The sequence below is a fragment of the Monodelphis domestica genome, chromosome 5 (genome assembly GCF_027887165.1).
Source record: "Monodelphis domestica isolate mMonDom1 chromosome 5, mMonDom1.pri, whole genome shotgun sequence".
Lineage (NCBI taxonomy): Eukaryota > Metazoa > Chordata > Mammalia > Didelphimorphia > Didelphidae > Monodelphis > Monodelphis domestica.
The window spans coordinates 325,831,742-325,847,411 of record NC_077231.1 but is presented as its reverse complement, the minus strand read 5'-3'; the positions used below and the strand labels follow the sequence as shown (position 1 = coordinate 325,847,411).

The following is a 15,670-nucleotide window of genomic DNA, read 5'->3' as shown; positions in this document are numbered from 1 at the left end:
CTCTGCTGTCATGGACAAGCTCTGTGAGGACAGTTTCATGGTGCGTAGGGGGCCAGAGGGGGAAACACCTTTGGCAGGCCATAGCTGGTGACTAGAAGGGAAGGCCAGTAAGAATAAAAGGGAAGGAATTCCAGAAAGTACCCAGAGCAGTGCTCTAAGGTCTCGGCTTTCCCCGGGTTCCACCACAGAATTCTGGTGAGAGGAATGAAGCCATCCGTGTATGACGTGAGAGCAGGATTAAGAATGATCATGCCATGGCCCCGCTGAAGAGGAAATCTGGACGTTTCCCCTCTGCCTGGCCCCTTCCTCCTGCTCTTCTAGCCCTGCCACCCACCACTGCAGCATTTTTAGAAAGACATTTTATTAAGGATTAAATGCAAAAAGTAATTAAGCTCTAATGAAACTAATGGAGTGGATTGCAAAGCACCAGGATGGCAAGTGATGTTCCCAAGGACCATGCTAACCACAGCAAATCTAGGTCAGTCACTAGTTTCCTCATTGTTATTTTCAATTGCTCCTGCTCCATCTCTCTTCCGTTCTTTCTCTCCTTCTCTCTCTCTCCCTCTTTTTCTCTCTGTCTCTCTCTGTTTCTGTCTCTTTCTCTGTCTGTCTGTCTGTCTGTCTTTGTTGACATCTTTCTCTCTGTCTCTGTCTCTGTCTTTCTCTCTGTCTCTCTCTGTCTCTGTCTGTCTGTCTCTTTCTCTCTGTCTCTGTCTCTTTCTCTCTGTCTCTTTCTCTCTCTGTCTCTGTCTGTCTCTCCTTCTCTCTCTCTCTCTCTGTCTCTCTCTTTCTCTCTGTCTCTGTCTCTCTCTGTCTCTGTCTCTCTGTCTCTCCTTCTCTCTCTCTCTCTCTCTCTCTCTCTCTCTCTCTCTCTCTCTCTCTCTCTCCCCCTCCCGTTTTCTTTGCCCTCTCCTCCTCCATGGCCACTTTCAAGGTATAGGATGTTGCTTACCTAATACTTACTAGCTTGGACCCTTCTCATCAACTCAGGGTCCAAAAAGCAAATTGCTCAGAATTAGGGAGTGAGAGGAGACCCCCATTCACATCGGAGACAGAACAATCTGCTTGCAGCAGTCTGTAGGTCTGTGGGAGTCCGAAGTCAAGGGCATGCTAGGGGCTAGCTTCCCTCCATGGCTATGGCTTTGCTGCTCTCTTTAGCCATTCTGAATTTGTGCCCTGCGCTCTCAAAATCCTCTCCCAATTGTTGGTCCAACAACCCTCTGTGGCCAAGTGCAGTATTGCATTCAGCATTCCCTTGGTCAAATGCGAGTCCTGTCATCATGCCTGGAAACTTGGAATTCCCTCCGTGGGGGGAATAAATATTACATTGAAAATGGGAGGGGGGAGCTGGGTGGCTCAGTGGATGGAGAGCCAGGCCTAGAGATGGGAGGTCCTGGGTTCAAATCTGGCCTCAGACACTTCCCAGCTGTGTGATCCTGGGCAGGTCATTTAACTCCCATTGCCTAGCTCTGACTGCTCTTGGGCCTTGGAACCAGTACGCAGTATTGATTCTAAGGCTGAAGGGAAGGGTTTAAAAAATGGCACCCAGTGCAGTGAAGGAAGGTTGTTTCTGGGAGAACCATTCCTTGTTCACAAACCTTTCTTGGCCTAGGGGAAATCATGACACCAGAGACAGTTTCTTTCTCAATCTTCAGTGAAAACGAACAAAGCAAGCTAAGGACGCCTCCCAAGCTCAGCATGGATGGATGGATGGATGGATGGACGGACCTCTAAGAAAGCCAGAGTTTTGGCCATGACTCTCTTTTCCTCCCTTTATAAGGCAGGGAGCTCTCCCAACCTGAGCCCAGAGTGGCCTTGGCAGGGCTATGCGCTGCTCAATTCTTTCCCTCCGTGTGGTTCTCTGGCTGGTCTTGTGCCCACTCCAGGGTCAGGCAGACCCTCTCCTCCTCTCCAGATGGTCTCATGAGCTAACAGGAGCCACCTTGGAGCCACAGGCCTCTCCAAACTCAGCTGCTCTGCCATGCAGAAGGTGGCACCCAGGACACGGACCCCAAAGGCTTCCCAGCTTGGCCCTGCTGACGGAGGACTGCCTGCCTACATGGAGGAGAAATTGGGACCAGCCAGAGGAAAGCAACGTCCTGCCCTGTGAAGACTGGAGAAGCCTTTCCAAATGCTTAGTGCTGCATTTGTTAGCTGCCACCCTTTAATCCACAAAAGGGTAGGGACGGGAAGACTGTCAGCCTTCAGAGCAAACAGATTCGGAGTGAATTCAGAGGAAAACAGAGGGAAGCTGAGGCAAGAGTCAGGGGGCCGGGTTCCCTTCCTGGTGCTGTGACCTCCTCTCTGTGGGCAGCCTCAGTTTACCCATCTGTAAACTAAGAATGCCGGGCTGTTTGCCCTCTGGAGTGCTTTCTATCTCTAAATTCCCATGCTTGGACTCAGGTGAGGGCCAGCCTAGGCAGGGACAGGAGTCTCCTTAGTACCAGAGCTGGTCCAGAAGCACAGAGTGCGCCTACAGCCAGACAGCTTTGATGGTGTTTGGAGCCAGTGCAATCGGTTGAGCCCTAGGACTTGTGGTCACCTTCGGGAAGCCCTGCCTTTCCTGTAGCCTCTCAGAGCTTCCTCTACAACCCCCTGTTTGCCAACCATCACTCCTCTGGGCTCATGTGAACCGATGCATTCCCGTTTTGGTCTCCTCCATCTCTCCCTACGTGCCATGCCCTGGGCTGAGCAATGGGGTCACCAAGAAACCAGGCTCTGCCCAGGAGGGGCTCACATTCCAGTAGGGGAGAGAAAGGGATCCACGAAGCACAGGAACAACAAACATCTATGAAGAGCTCGGTACCAGGGGTTGGGAGAGGGGACAGCCCCCCCCCCCCGGTGCCCCCCCCCCAGTCCCAGAGAGGGAGGTCACACTGTTTTGTTAGCCCCGAGTGCTGAATGGTAATTATGTTCTATGCCTCTGTCGATGTCAGGAGGAACCAAACCGGGAGGACTGTAGCCCTCCTTCTTCTAGGCACTGGGGAAAGCTTAAGGGTGAGGAGATGGATGACTTTGCTAAAATCTCGGTGAGCTGGTGAGCTCGGGCGGGCTGGGGGGAAGAGGCTATAATTACTTAAACACAGATTGCTTTCCAAAACAAACAAAACAGCAGCCAAAGTCATTAAGGTATTCTAGCGCCAGCCCCAGCTCAATAATCAGGACAGCCCTAATTACGTCCGTCTCTTCTGCCATCTTGCCTCTCGCGGTCCACCCGTTCGCCCATTCCCTTTCACTGGACCCGTCCGGCGATTTCTGGACCCTCCACTGGATGCGATCACTGCCAGAGCCCCAAAGCATTTATTCTTCTGTGTGGGCCATGGGCCGGCTCGGGGCTAGGCACTGGGGGTGAAGTCTGAGCCTCGGAGGATTATGGGAGGAGCCTATAGGCTAAAGCTCAGAATAAGCAAGCGAGACGAAGGCCAGCCAAAAGCCTGGCATTTTTCCTCCCTAAAAGGAGGATTTGCGAGGGGAGAGGAGCTCTGCTCAGCCTGCCGACCTGCTCAATTCATGCTTTGCTTGTGCTTTCTCTGCTGAGGAGAACGACCTTCATGTTGAAGTGGCACAGAAATGGTGAATGGGCACCCACGGCCGAGACGAGTAAGAGATAGCAGTCAGTCAACTCCCGGGTGCCTGGGATGAGTTCAAGTGACCTGGCCCAGAGGAGCCGCATCCTGGCTCCTGCTGAGGCAGCGCAGTGGACAGAGGGTTGTTCTTGGAGCCAGGGACACTGGAGGCTGAATTTGGCCTTAGACACTTAATACGTGGGTGACCCTGGGTAAGTCCCTTCAGCTCTGGCTACCTCCATTTCTTTATGTGTAAAGTGGGGATAATTATGCCACGCAGTGAGGAAGTAATGAAATATATGCAAACTGCTTTGCAATCTTGACATGCCGTATACATATGTCACACTTATATTTCTTCTTCTTATTCGGTTTATTATCTGAAAGAATTGGTCAACATTATTGTTGACCCACAGTCAATAATAATGGAGAATGGCATAGATGCCCCAGGGTCAGACCAACGAAAACGCTCTAACCTTCCAAAGGGATCCACTGCAGAGGCCACCAGGCGTCTCTGATTCTTGGGAAGATGAGAAAAGAGACCCAAGAGGCAGCATGACCATACCAGAGTAACCTCCTTTTTGGGGTCATTCTTTGGCTATCGTGCGCCTAGATTATGGCAAAACCATCATGCAGCATTCTTGTAAAAAAGAGGGAAAGACCGAGCAGAGGAGAAGATGATCAGACAGGTTCCGAATGGGTTGGATGGCTGGACTCAGATGTCAGCATGCCAACAGGGCAGGATCCTGTGTTATTTAGCATTTTTATCAATGGCTGTGATGCAGGCATTCCTTTCGTGATCCCCTAATTTTCAAATGATACGCAGGCGAGCCAGGAGGGAAAGTTAAGACGCTGGACAACAGAGTCCAAATCAAAGGGGATAAAAGCCAATAGGCATGAATGTCGACAGATAAATACAAATCAATTATACAATGGATAAATCACACTTTGGGACAAACCCAGATAGCTCAAGTAGGGAGGTCTCGACAGGCGGTTGGTGTACTGCGGAGGAGTTGAGGGCTTTTTTGAGGGGGACTCCATGCTTAGTATGAGTCAGCCAGAGCAGAATGGCCTGAATGCAAACTTGGGCTTTATGAAGAGGTGGCCCAACTCCCTTGTCCCCTTTCTGCTCTCCCCAGACATCAGCCTTCCCCTTTTCTTTCTCCCTTGGACGAACAAGTACCTTTTGGGGGTTTATTTTACTTTAGTTGCAAAATCTCGTACCAATGTGGATGATAAAGAAACTTCTGCCTCCATGCCAAGAAGGGGTACTTTGCAACCCAATGACTGCCCGGCCCCTTTGGAAAGCTGACCCGAACACAGCCCTTTTGAAGCCATTGGGTTTCCTTGAAGGGGCTTTGAAAACTGACAGTTCCTCAGAGACGCCATCTTTCTTGGGGCCTTCCTTCCCTTTGGTTCCGGGGCCTCTAACGTGCTTCTGAGATAGCTGGTCCTGTTGTTGGCGCCCCAGCGTGCTCACAACTTGCCTTTGGCTTTCTCATTCTGCCCTGCGGAGGATACTGGACACCCAGGGAACATCCCCAAGGAGGGGGGCAATGCCTCCCTTCTGGAGGTTCCCCTCTGTCCCACTGGGGGCAGTTAAAACACCTTTGCGTCCTGTGGGGGAGTCAGCAGAAGAGAGAATATCCTTCTACAAACTGGAGCAAGAATGCCAGCTCCAGCGGTGACTGGCTCCAGGAAAATCCAGCGAGGCCATTGGCCCAGCCCCAAGATGGCGATGGTGCGCACACTGGGCTGGGTCCACCCACACTTGGGAAAAGCAATGTGCTGGCTGCTTGGTTGAGTGGATGAGACCCTTTTCAGCCCTTCTGCCCGAAGCCTGTGGGCACCCCATGAAGAAAGAGCCCAACAAGGAGCTCAGGCCGCCTTCTCTTGAGCAATAACCTCCTTCGGGAGCCAGCGGTGCGCCTTGATCTGCAAACAAAGGGAACCGCCAGCCTCCGCATTGATTTTGCGGTGACTTGGTTTAAGCAGCATTATTATTTTATCAGGAAATACAGGATTGTGGGAGCTTTATCGCGTTCTTGAGGGAGATCCCATTACGCCTCCGAGCCTGCGCTTTATCCAGAGGAGCCCCTTCAACTGTACTAAGAAAATCAACGAGAAACCAGAGTCTGAGGCGCAGCCATGGTCCAGGAGCCCATTAGTTGTCCGTCTCTGTGTCTGCACTCTCAGTGAAGGGAGGGCAGGCCGAAGCCTTCTCTCTGAGCGGGTCTGAGCCCTCGTCGTGGGCGTCGGGAGAAGAGGGGCCCCTTCCTGGCTACAGCGGAGTGGGAGGCCCAGCGGGCAGCAGTGGCAACATTCCCCTGAGGCCCCTCCTTGCAGCCCAGCTTCCTTGCCCAGCCCTCTGGCCAATGCTGCTCCGGCTCAGAGATGCCTCTCTTGCGTGTGCTGCTCCTGGATGGCTCCAGTGGCCCTGCTCCTGTCCAGACCTCTTGCGCCCCTCCCCCCCATGGCATATCAGTGAGCTAGACCCAAGTCATAGGTGGTCGCCTGTTCGAATCCCACGTCCTTTTAGGGGTTGGCCTTACGAAGGCGTTCCAGACCATCCCTCAGGAAATGTGTGTGTCCAGCCCTTCTCATGGGCTTACCAGCAGGACTTGCCCTCTGTCTCTCCTCCCTCAGCAGACTTGGAGTCCTCCGATTCAGGGGCCACCTTCCCCTCGGGCTGCCGGGCTGCCTCCTCAGCGTCTGTGGGTAGGGAGCAATTTCAGCACCGGAGAAATGATGGCCCTTTAAGAGCAGCCCCTCCCAGGGGGCTGCAGCGCAAAGGCAGAACCCTTCGGAAAGGACTGAGGATGTGAGCAGAACAAGCCTGACTCTCACCCAGCTCCGCTGCCCCCCACCCCCTCCCCCCAGCGCAGACTGCCGTCCTTCCCCATCGCTAGTCGGTAGCTTAATTTACTCTTTTGGAATGGAAGGACACCAGCTTCCCCCCTCAGACACCCACTACGGGTGGGCCCTAGACAAGCCTCTTAGCCTCAGTTTTCTTGACTGTAAATTGGGAGTGAGAGTCTGGTGTGAGCAAAGCATTTAAACCTGGACATGCCCTAGAAACAGGAGTCCGGCAGTCAGGCTTTCCTTTGGAGAATCTCTCTAGATTGCCCCCAGCCACTCGCTCCTTTTCTCTGGCTGTGCAGCTCCTCCCCCCCCCTCTACCCCCCAACCCCCCCCCCCCCCAGCTCTGGCGGCTCTCAGAACAGTCTGACACTTGGATGCCAAAGGCCAGAAGGGGCCTATGAGATAATACGCTAATGCTTTCCCCTTCAGTACATATTGGATATGTGAAGATGAATTAATGATAGAAACAGCATCAGATCCCCCTCAACAGATTCATTCATTCACTCATTCACTCACTCACTCACTCATTCACTCACTCACTCATTCACTCACTCACTCACTCATTCACTCACTCACTCATTCATTCACTCACTCACTCATTCATTCATTCATCCACTCATTCATTCATTCAATCATTCAAGCTGACTTCTGAAGGTCACTCTGGGGATCCACAGAAATGTTTTGAGCAGGGAAATGACTCCATTTGGTTTACGCTCTTGATGGATCGCTATGGTGGGATGTAGGGTGGTTGGGGAGGTCTTGGAGGCAGGGAAACATGCTGGGGACCTTCTAGAGGTCTGAAGTAACAAAATTAGAACCGAGGTGGCACCCAAAGGAATGTAAAGGAGACGATTGATTTAGTGATCTTCCATTAGGGCTTCCATGCAATGTGGCGACAGAGGTGTGTGTGTGTGTGTCCTTCCGTAATGGTCAGCTATTTGCACATTGCTCCAGTCCTTCCTGGAAAATGCCTGAATAACGCCCCAAAGGCAGGTCTTGCCTGAATGCCTCTTTGGGGGGAAGGAGGGCCAGCTTGGTGTTTTGCAGGGTCCAGGAGGGCCTCGAATGAGGTTCGCTGGGAGCCTCCACCCGTTTGGGTCATTGCGCCTGGGGAATTGGCGTCACATGACAAGACCGATGGGAAGGTGTCTTTTATTGCTGGGCGGTGAATAGCCGGGCCCACACATTCAGCCGATTTCTTAATCTTCCGGCTGCACCTTGCTCAGGAGGGTGATTTGTGGGCGCTTTGTCTCAAGGAGAGGAGGGGAAGATCTCCTTACTGTGGGCAAGATAGAGCAGTAATTAATTACCCTGTCTGGCTTACTATCTGCCCAAAATCAAATTACTCGGTTTAGGAAATATTTCATCTGCTAAAAATCCAGTGCAAACCAGAGATACTGGCTCTCGGCTGAATAAATGGTGCAACCCAAAGCTAAATTTTCTTTTCATTAGTGTGATTGTGGAAGGCAGGACAGAGCATCGTCAGAAAGCTCTTTGGCAAAGTACCTGAGAAACTGTCATCTTTTCCGTGCAAAATTGAATTGTAAACTGGTTCTATTTAGCATCATTTATGAGCTGGTGGAATGTTGTTTAACTCCCATAATGTTGTGGAGTGCTGTTACATATTGCCCCAGAATGAGCTTTCTATTACTTCTATTTATCTTTGGTATCAGAGTGTGACAGGTAACAAATGAAATTCCCTTTCGAAAATTAAATCAGATTTCATTTCTCTCTCTCACCCACCGAGGATGAAGGATGACTCGCTTCTTGGACAGTTCCTGGGCGAGAGCAGAGGTGCCTTCCTGTCTGGTAGAAGGGTGTCATCCAAGTTTTCCCTCTCTGACCTTGGCTTGGGAATGAGGGTTTTAGGGACCAGGGCAGTAGTTCTGGAAATGGAAGACCCTCAGGGCTAGCTATTCCCCCCTCCCCGAAAATGATGGCCTGAAGTCCACAAGAAGGTCGGTCAGGACTGAACTCTGCTCTCCTGCCTAGAGGGGACTTCACAGATCTGGGCTGGGTTTTATAGGATGTTAATGGAATATTGCACAAGGGAGTCTCCAGGGAGACTTGCCAGAGAAACATTCCAGGCCACAGTCAGCAGAGATCGAATTCCAGAATGAATGAATCCTTTCCTTTGACTAGCGGCATCGCAGAGAGACCCTTTTCATCTTATTTTGGGGTCCCCCCGTGAGTTCGTGCCAGGAATTTCTAAAAGCATCATTTTCATTGTGGAGCTTTGAAGTGAAAAAAGTCAAATGACTTTTAAAAATGTCTGAGCCTTGTCTCTTCTCACTAAAATATTCATGACACAAGTTCAGTTCAGCCTGTGTTTTGTGCAATAATCAGAGCCGGCTTTCGCTTCTGGTATCTGACCCTGGTCCATGCCCTCCTGAAAGTTCATTACAAGGATCCGTCCAATTGAGGTGCTTTGTCTTGGATATTGTCCTCGGCAAGACCGTGGGACACTGATAAGCAGACGTACTATGTAACTAGAGGTGGGGAGATTTGGCTAGACACGACTACATGGGAAAAAGACGAGCATAGATTTGTGAATCAAAATTTTCATACGAGTCATTAGTGTGGCATGGCACCCAGCCAGGCTAATGCGATCGTAGGTGTCATGCTTTAAGAAGGACTTTGGCAGACTGGAAGCACTTTGGAGGAGGGTGATCCTCTCTCCCTGTTCTCCCTACCTTCGTACTTCCCCGTAGGATAAGCTGGGTTTCTATAGCTGACTGAATGTGAGTGCTATTCTTCCTTTGAGCTAGTTCTGACGAGAGTGAGCTTCAATCATAACCATCCCCTCCACACATGCATGTTTTCCTCCTCTGCATTTGCCACTTATGTGCTTCTTAAGGAGAGGTAGCTTACCCCTTTCCATTTCTCCTCTCTCATATGTTCCTCTGTCCCATCTCCCCTTTTTAAATGTCAGTCCATCTTACTTAGCCTCCTTCCTGCTTTCTCTATACACTCCTTTGCATTGCTCTAATAGTGATCACTTTCCAAGCATCAGAGGTACTTTAGGTATCTTGCATATTTTAAGTGCCCTAACTCAAGCATCATAGATATCTTAATTCCTTCAATTACCACCTCCCCAGGCACGAGCATACTCAATTCAACCTTAGCAAAACCCTTGTTTTCACTTTATATTTTTATGCTTCTTTTTAGTGTCAAATTTGCTCATCAGATTTTCTTTTCAGCTCTAGGTTTTTGGTCAGAAAACCCTGAAATTCCTCTATCATCGAACATCAATTTTCTTCTCTGGAGGATTATGCTCAATTTTGCTTGCTATGTAATTCTAGGTTGTAGTTCTAGATTCTTTGCCTTTTAGAAAATCATATTCCATGATTTCTGGTCCTTTAATGTAGAAGTTGCTAGGTTCTTTGTAATCCTGATTGGGGTTTCTTGATATTTGAATTGTTTCCCCCTGGAAGCTTGGAGTGCCTTTTTCCTTGACTTAGGAGTTATAAAATTTAGGCATAATATTCCTGTGGTGTTTTATTTTGGAGTCCTTTTCAGGAGGTGATTGGTGGATTCTTTCATTTTCTATTTTCCCCTCTTGTTTGAGGATACCAAGGCAATATCCACTGATGATTTCTTGTAATACAATGTCAGACTCTTTTTTGCTCAAGGCTTTCAGGTACTCTGTTGATTCTTAGATTATCTCTCCCAAATCTATTTTCCAGGTCAGTTGTTTTTCCAGTAGGATATTTTAGGTTTTCTTCCATTAATTTAATTTATTTATTTTGACTTGTTTCCTAATTTTTATGGTTTCGTTAGTTTCTGTTTATCTAATTTTAACTTTTAGGGAGTTATTCTCTTCCTTGAGTTTTTATGTTTTCTTTCCCATTTGCCAATCCGACTCTTTAAAGAGCTGTTTTCTTCAGTGGGTTTTTTTTTTTGCCTCCATTTCCACTTGGTCCATTCAATTCCTTAGTCAGTTGTTTTCTTTAAGGTATTTTTTGTTCCTTCCTTTCCTTTTGACCTATTCTACTTTTAGGGAGTTGATTTCTTCAGTGATTTCCCCCCTCACCCTGATCTACACCCTACCCCAAGTTCTTAAGGGTATTTTTTTTGATAATTCTCTTATTATTTGGCTTTCTAATTTCTGTTCAAGTTCTTCCAAGGGTTCTTTTGTGGCCTGACATCCTTTCTCCACTTTCTTTTGAGGCTTCATGTGCTTATGGTACTGTTATTCTCTTCTAAGTTCATATTTTGATCTTCCCTGTCATTAAAGTAACTTTTTAAGGTCAGGTTTTTTTTTTAATCTTTTCCTTTTTAGTTGTTTCCCCCCACCCCCACCCCAGTGACCTTATCTATCTGTTGATATTCTTCTCTGTTCCTGGGGTAGAGGGCACACTGCAGAGTAGTCTTCTTTGGTACATAGGGTAGGACTGGCAGTCCTTGTTCCTTAAGGTATGTCTGTCAAGGAGCTGGTCCTGTTGGCTTGCTCCGGGAAGGTTTGTAGCTATTTTGTCCAGCTATATTCAGGACCCCATGCTTCTATTTCCCCCATTGTTTCATGAATTGGGCTGGTCTCTGCCCTACTGCTTCCTTGCCCCTGACAAGTAGCCTGGGCTGTGCTTCCGCCAGAACTCTGAGTAGGGTTCTGAAATTCTAACTTCTTCCTCTCTGCTTGCCTCAGGGCTCTATTGCCAGAGTTTTTAGGTTTCCTGCTTTCCCAGCCTTCTGCCCCTGAGTGGAGTGGCTTGGGCTGGGCTCATTCCCATACTGCAGCTTTGTTGCCTCTGGGGAGTCCCTGCTTGTTGAGCTGATTCAAATTCTTCTGGTTCCTGAAGTGGCTCTACTGGCTGGTGTGAGTGTGAAACCCCTGAGCCCTTTTTAGGATTTTAACAGTAGTAGCCTTCATGATTACAACACAAATAATACCATTTGCTTTATAGAAATTATAAGCATTAGCTAAGAAAAATACAGTTTAGGGTGGTATTAAATCTTGCTGTTAGGATTGTAACCCCAAAGTTTCGATCAAGGCCACCACACCCTGCTGCATGTAAGCATAAGACAGCCAGTCAGGAGGTGGAGGGCTGCCTCTGGGGTGTCTTATAAGGCAGTCAGGTAGGAGTCGGAGGGCTGTCCTTGGGGTGCCTGGCTAGGTGCAATGACTGTGTCAGTCATCCGGCTGCGGACTCCTAATTGTAATAGAAGTTGTCAGCAAGAGCAATTACACCCTGACCCCTTATTGCAGAGGCCTTGGAAAGGTCAGTCATAATAATAGATATTAGTTACCACCCAGAGTGATTATTTCTGTACTCTCCAGCTGATTCATCACTTCGTCATTAATTAATTAAGACCTGCCCATGTGAAAGATTTATTTTCATTCTACTTTAATTTTTGACTGTATTCTCTACCTTTAATACAGCACAATGTCATCAGATTTCTATGCATTAAAAAGGCTATTTCCTAAAAGGTGGGGTCTTTGGTCTTGATCTTGACTAGAGTCTGGCTTTATTTTGAGACAGGCCCTCTCTCAGTAAAACCTGTTATTGGCTTGGACACTTTATTGGTGTCTTCTGTCTTTTTTTTCACCACAATGGGCAACCCTCTCCTCTTACCCCAGTGACATATATTCCTCTTGACTTCCTTTGTTTTGAGGTGATTGTGTATGTGTTTGGGTGTGTGGGGGATTGGGGGAGCAGAGCACCCTTTCCTCCTGTTTTAGCTCCCAGTATTGGGTGATGAGGGTGAGGGTAGTGAGAAGGACTGGGAGTGGGCCACTTGGAAGCTTCTGTGCTGTTTTTGAATGAGAGAGTAAGTTGAAACCTCATCCAAAATGAGATGCTTTGATTATTTGTGACTATCTGTGATCCAGGTCTTTTCTTTCTTATTAGCATGGATCATTCTAATGTATTCATCAGTATAGAAAACCTAAAGTGTTATGCTCGTGTTACTTTCTAGTTTGAAAAGGTGAATCTTTGTTTCAGAGGGAAATCTGGGCAATATCCCGCTGGTTGGCTTAGGACGCTCGCCCTGGGTATTCACCTGTTGCAGACACAAGGCTTTGTCCAATTGCTGAAGGAGAAACCTTCTGTGTTGTTCATCCAACTCCTCTCCAGTGATAGACTGTGAGATCTCTGATGGTGGTGACGGTTTTCTTTGGTCCTTTGTATCTTTAGCACCTACAACAGTTTCTTGAACCTGCGATGATGCTGACAGTTCGAGGTTAATGCTGAGAAGAGCATTATTCAGGGTGATTTCTATGGCTTTACCTACAAGCACTCTTTTGATCCTTTGGTGGCCATCTCTCCAGTGACATCTTGGTCTCTTGAATAGGGTGCTGCCTTACAGGCAACGAACAAGAGGCCCCCTACGATAGCACTTTGGATTTTTCCTCTCTTCCTACCAAATATTTGACAGCCAAATGTGGTCTCACAGAATGGTGTTTGCGAGTTCCCATCTGTTGTCTCCTCATGCTCTCATCCAGGATGCTCTTGTCTTGTGTCTACGTCCTCTTGAAGAGGACAGTCGAGAGAGGGCACCAAACCCAATGGGCTGGTTTCTGCTCTGGACCTGCTGCACATATTGTTTTTGGTGGCCTCTTTGCCCAAAAGGTAGCAATGCCACATTGCATAGGAAAGCTCAGATCTTCAGGATGTCAGTTGGCTGACTTTGTCTCCTCCCTACTATTTATTTTTCAAATAGTTTGGACAAGAGTAGTATAAATATTATGGAGTAAAGCTCGTTTTTCTTTTCTTCTGATGTAAGCTTTGATGGAGGGCATATTCTCGCACAGTGGCTATCTGCGCGTACCTCTCGGAATCTGCACATTTCAAATTAGTTTCCCTAAAAATAAAGACTTTACTGCAAAGGGTCCATTCTCCATCTTTAATCACCACATCTCTGAAGAGACAGGAGTGGTTGATTCTGTGAAGCATCCAAAGGACGTCTCAGCATTAAACAAACTCCCAGAAGGCCAGAGCCTAAGTCCATTAGAGCTGTTTGTCTTGGTTTTTGGCAGGATCAGCCTCTAAGAGACCTTGGAGAGATCTTTGGGGTGAAGATTCTTTTACAAAATAGTATTTGGTTCCTTGGTGAATCACTCTATTAACTGGGACTTTTCCGAAAACTCTTGAATTTTGTGAGCATTGGGAAGTTAATAGAATTATAGGCGGGGAGATTAGAGATCCTCTTTCCTACAAATCTCCTTCCATTACGTGGGCAAATGGAGGCTTCAAGAGCTGAAGGGCTTTGCCCAAGGCCATAAGACCTCCCGTGGTAGTGCGGAGACTGGCTATTCATTGTGGAAACCATCCTGCCTTCCTCATTTTATGTATTAGGCTTTTGGTTGGGGGGAGCAAAGGCACAATTTTGGTGGCACAAGGTGAAGCCCAGGCTGTATCTGAATAGGGAACCTTAAGCTTCCGGAGAAAAGCCCCAGATGCAGCTTGGTCCAAAAGCTCTGAGTATGTTTGCCTTTATGGTGATGCTGTTGCCGTGGCAGCAACAATGACGACAGCAGAGAGCTTTGTTGTTTGTGTGATACCTGCAGGCTTTCCAAGTTCTGCTCCCATATGCTCATGTAGGAAGAAGTGAAGCTTGACCACGCTGTAGGCTCCCCCTCGTATTGGAGTGCTGGAGGCAAGATACTGGAGGTGAGATGAAGGACCTATTCAGTGTCAACTGCACATGCTAAGTCCAATTTGGCCAAGGTGAGCGAGTGATGACCAGCAGAGAGAGAAGCGTGAGGGTAGGGCAGGTGGATGTATGGAAGAGAGCGGCAGAGAACGGTATGGCGGGAAGAGCGGAGGCTGGCCTGGAGGTAAGCCTGAGGGAGGAGGTGGCCAAACCACTCATGGCGGATGTTGGGTGGAGAACGAGTAGAGGATTTAGGGAAGGCTACGGACAAGGCCAAGAATGGCTCCCAGGGCTTCACCGGAAGCAATGCCCATCCTGAGAGAAGACAGATCTCTGCAGGGGTTCGGAGGAGATCCAGAAGACTGGCTGAGCTCCGAGAACGCGCCGCTGTGGGGACGAGGCTGCTCAAACTGGGCAGGGTAGGTGGAGACCTCTAGGAAAACAGCCGGCGAGGAAATCAATGCGCCACATCAGAGCGTTCGAGGAGAGACTCGGACGATTCTAGGACCCGAGAGGGAACGTTTTGTCTCAGAAACAGGCTCAGATCTAGGGAAGACGCCCGCAGCGCAGGCTGGGCCACCAGTTCATTTACATCTCCCTATTTGGGGATTTTCAAGTTGTACACGAGACTAGCTGGGGAATGACTGCAGGAACACGATGAAGACTGTGCTGGCCAAAGCCGCAGGATGGACGCGTCCTTGGAATTTCTCAGGATAAGCTCGAGAAACGAGTCACTAAAAGAAGAAGAACCCATCCGAGGCGCTGGAGCCTGCTGCAGCTTTGGAAGGGAGAAGAAGCCAGAGATCCCAAGGACAGCGGTTATAGGCGTGCCGTGCATTTCTTTAGGACTTTGAGGTTTGCACTGGAGGGTTTTACCCTGTAGGTTAGCTCCTCCGGATGCCGGTAACAGCCTGGGAGGGAGGTGCTGTCATTCTCCCATTTTACAAATGAGAACTTTGAGGTTCCATGCCTTGTCAGGGTAACAGCTGGGAAGTGTCTGAGGCAGGATTTGAATGCAGATCTTCATAATCCCAAGCCCCATCTCACCACCAAACTGCCTGAAGATCAGAAAGGCTGCCTAGAGAGGGAAGTGTATGGTGGAGACTATCTAAAAGAATCAGAGAGGAGGAGAGTGAGAAGCTAGAAGCGAATCAGGCTGAATTGGCTGGAAAAGGTGACTGAAGCCGGGAGGCTCTTCAGTTGCTAGGGTGGAGAAAAGCCCTGGAAGCTGATGGAAGGAAAGCGAGGATGCTGGGTAAAGGGCTAGTGGGCCTTCCCCCTCTCTAGCACAGTCTGTACTATGAAATATTGTCTATGGCTGCCCTTCTGGCCTTGAAAGGGAGAAACTCTTCCTGTTCCTCAAAGGAGATCTGAAGATCTGTGTAGCTCAACGGAACTATCTGAAGTAGCTTAACAAACTGCTTTCTGGGGGCAGCTAGGTGACTGGAGAGAAGGCCAGCCCTGCAGTCAGGAAGACCCGAGTTCAAATCTAGCCTTAAGGATTTCCTGGCCATGTGACCTTAGGCAAGTTCCTTAACCCTGTTTGACTCAGTTTCCTCATCTGGAAAATGAATGGGAGAAAGAAACAGCAAACCGTACAATATGTTTGTGAGAAAATGCCTGATGGGGCATGAAGAGTAGTTGAGACTGAC

At 48.6% G+C, this 15,670-nt stretch overlaps 1 protein-coding gene and 1 long non-coding RNA gene across 2 annotated transcripts in view; one reads left to right on the top strand and one right to left on the bottom strand.

Moving 5' to 3' along the window:
* Window positions 1-15,670, top strand: part of NXPH1 (neurexophilin 1) — a 193,877-nt gene that overhangs the window by 156,911 nt on the left and 21,296 nt on the right. The window lies entirely within an intron of this gene.
* Window positions 7,278-13,910, bottom strand: LOC103092243 (uncharacterized). The gene is made up of 2 exons (XR_474007.3): window positions 8,169-13,910; window positions 7,278-7,704 (listed from the first exon to the last, which is right to left on the bottom strand). It is a non-coding gene; the product is annotated as an uncharacterized LOC103092243 (long non-coding RNA).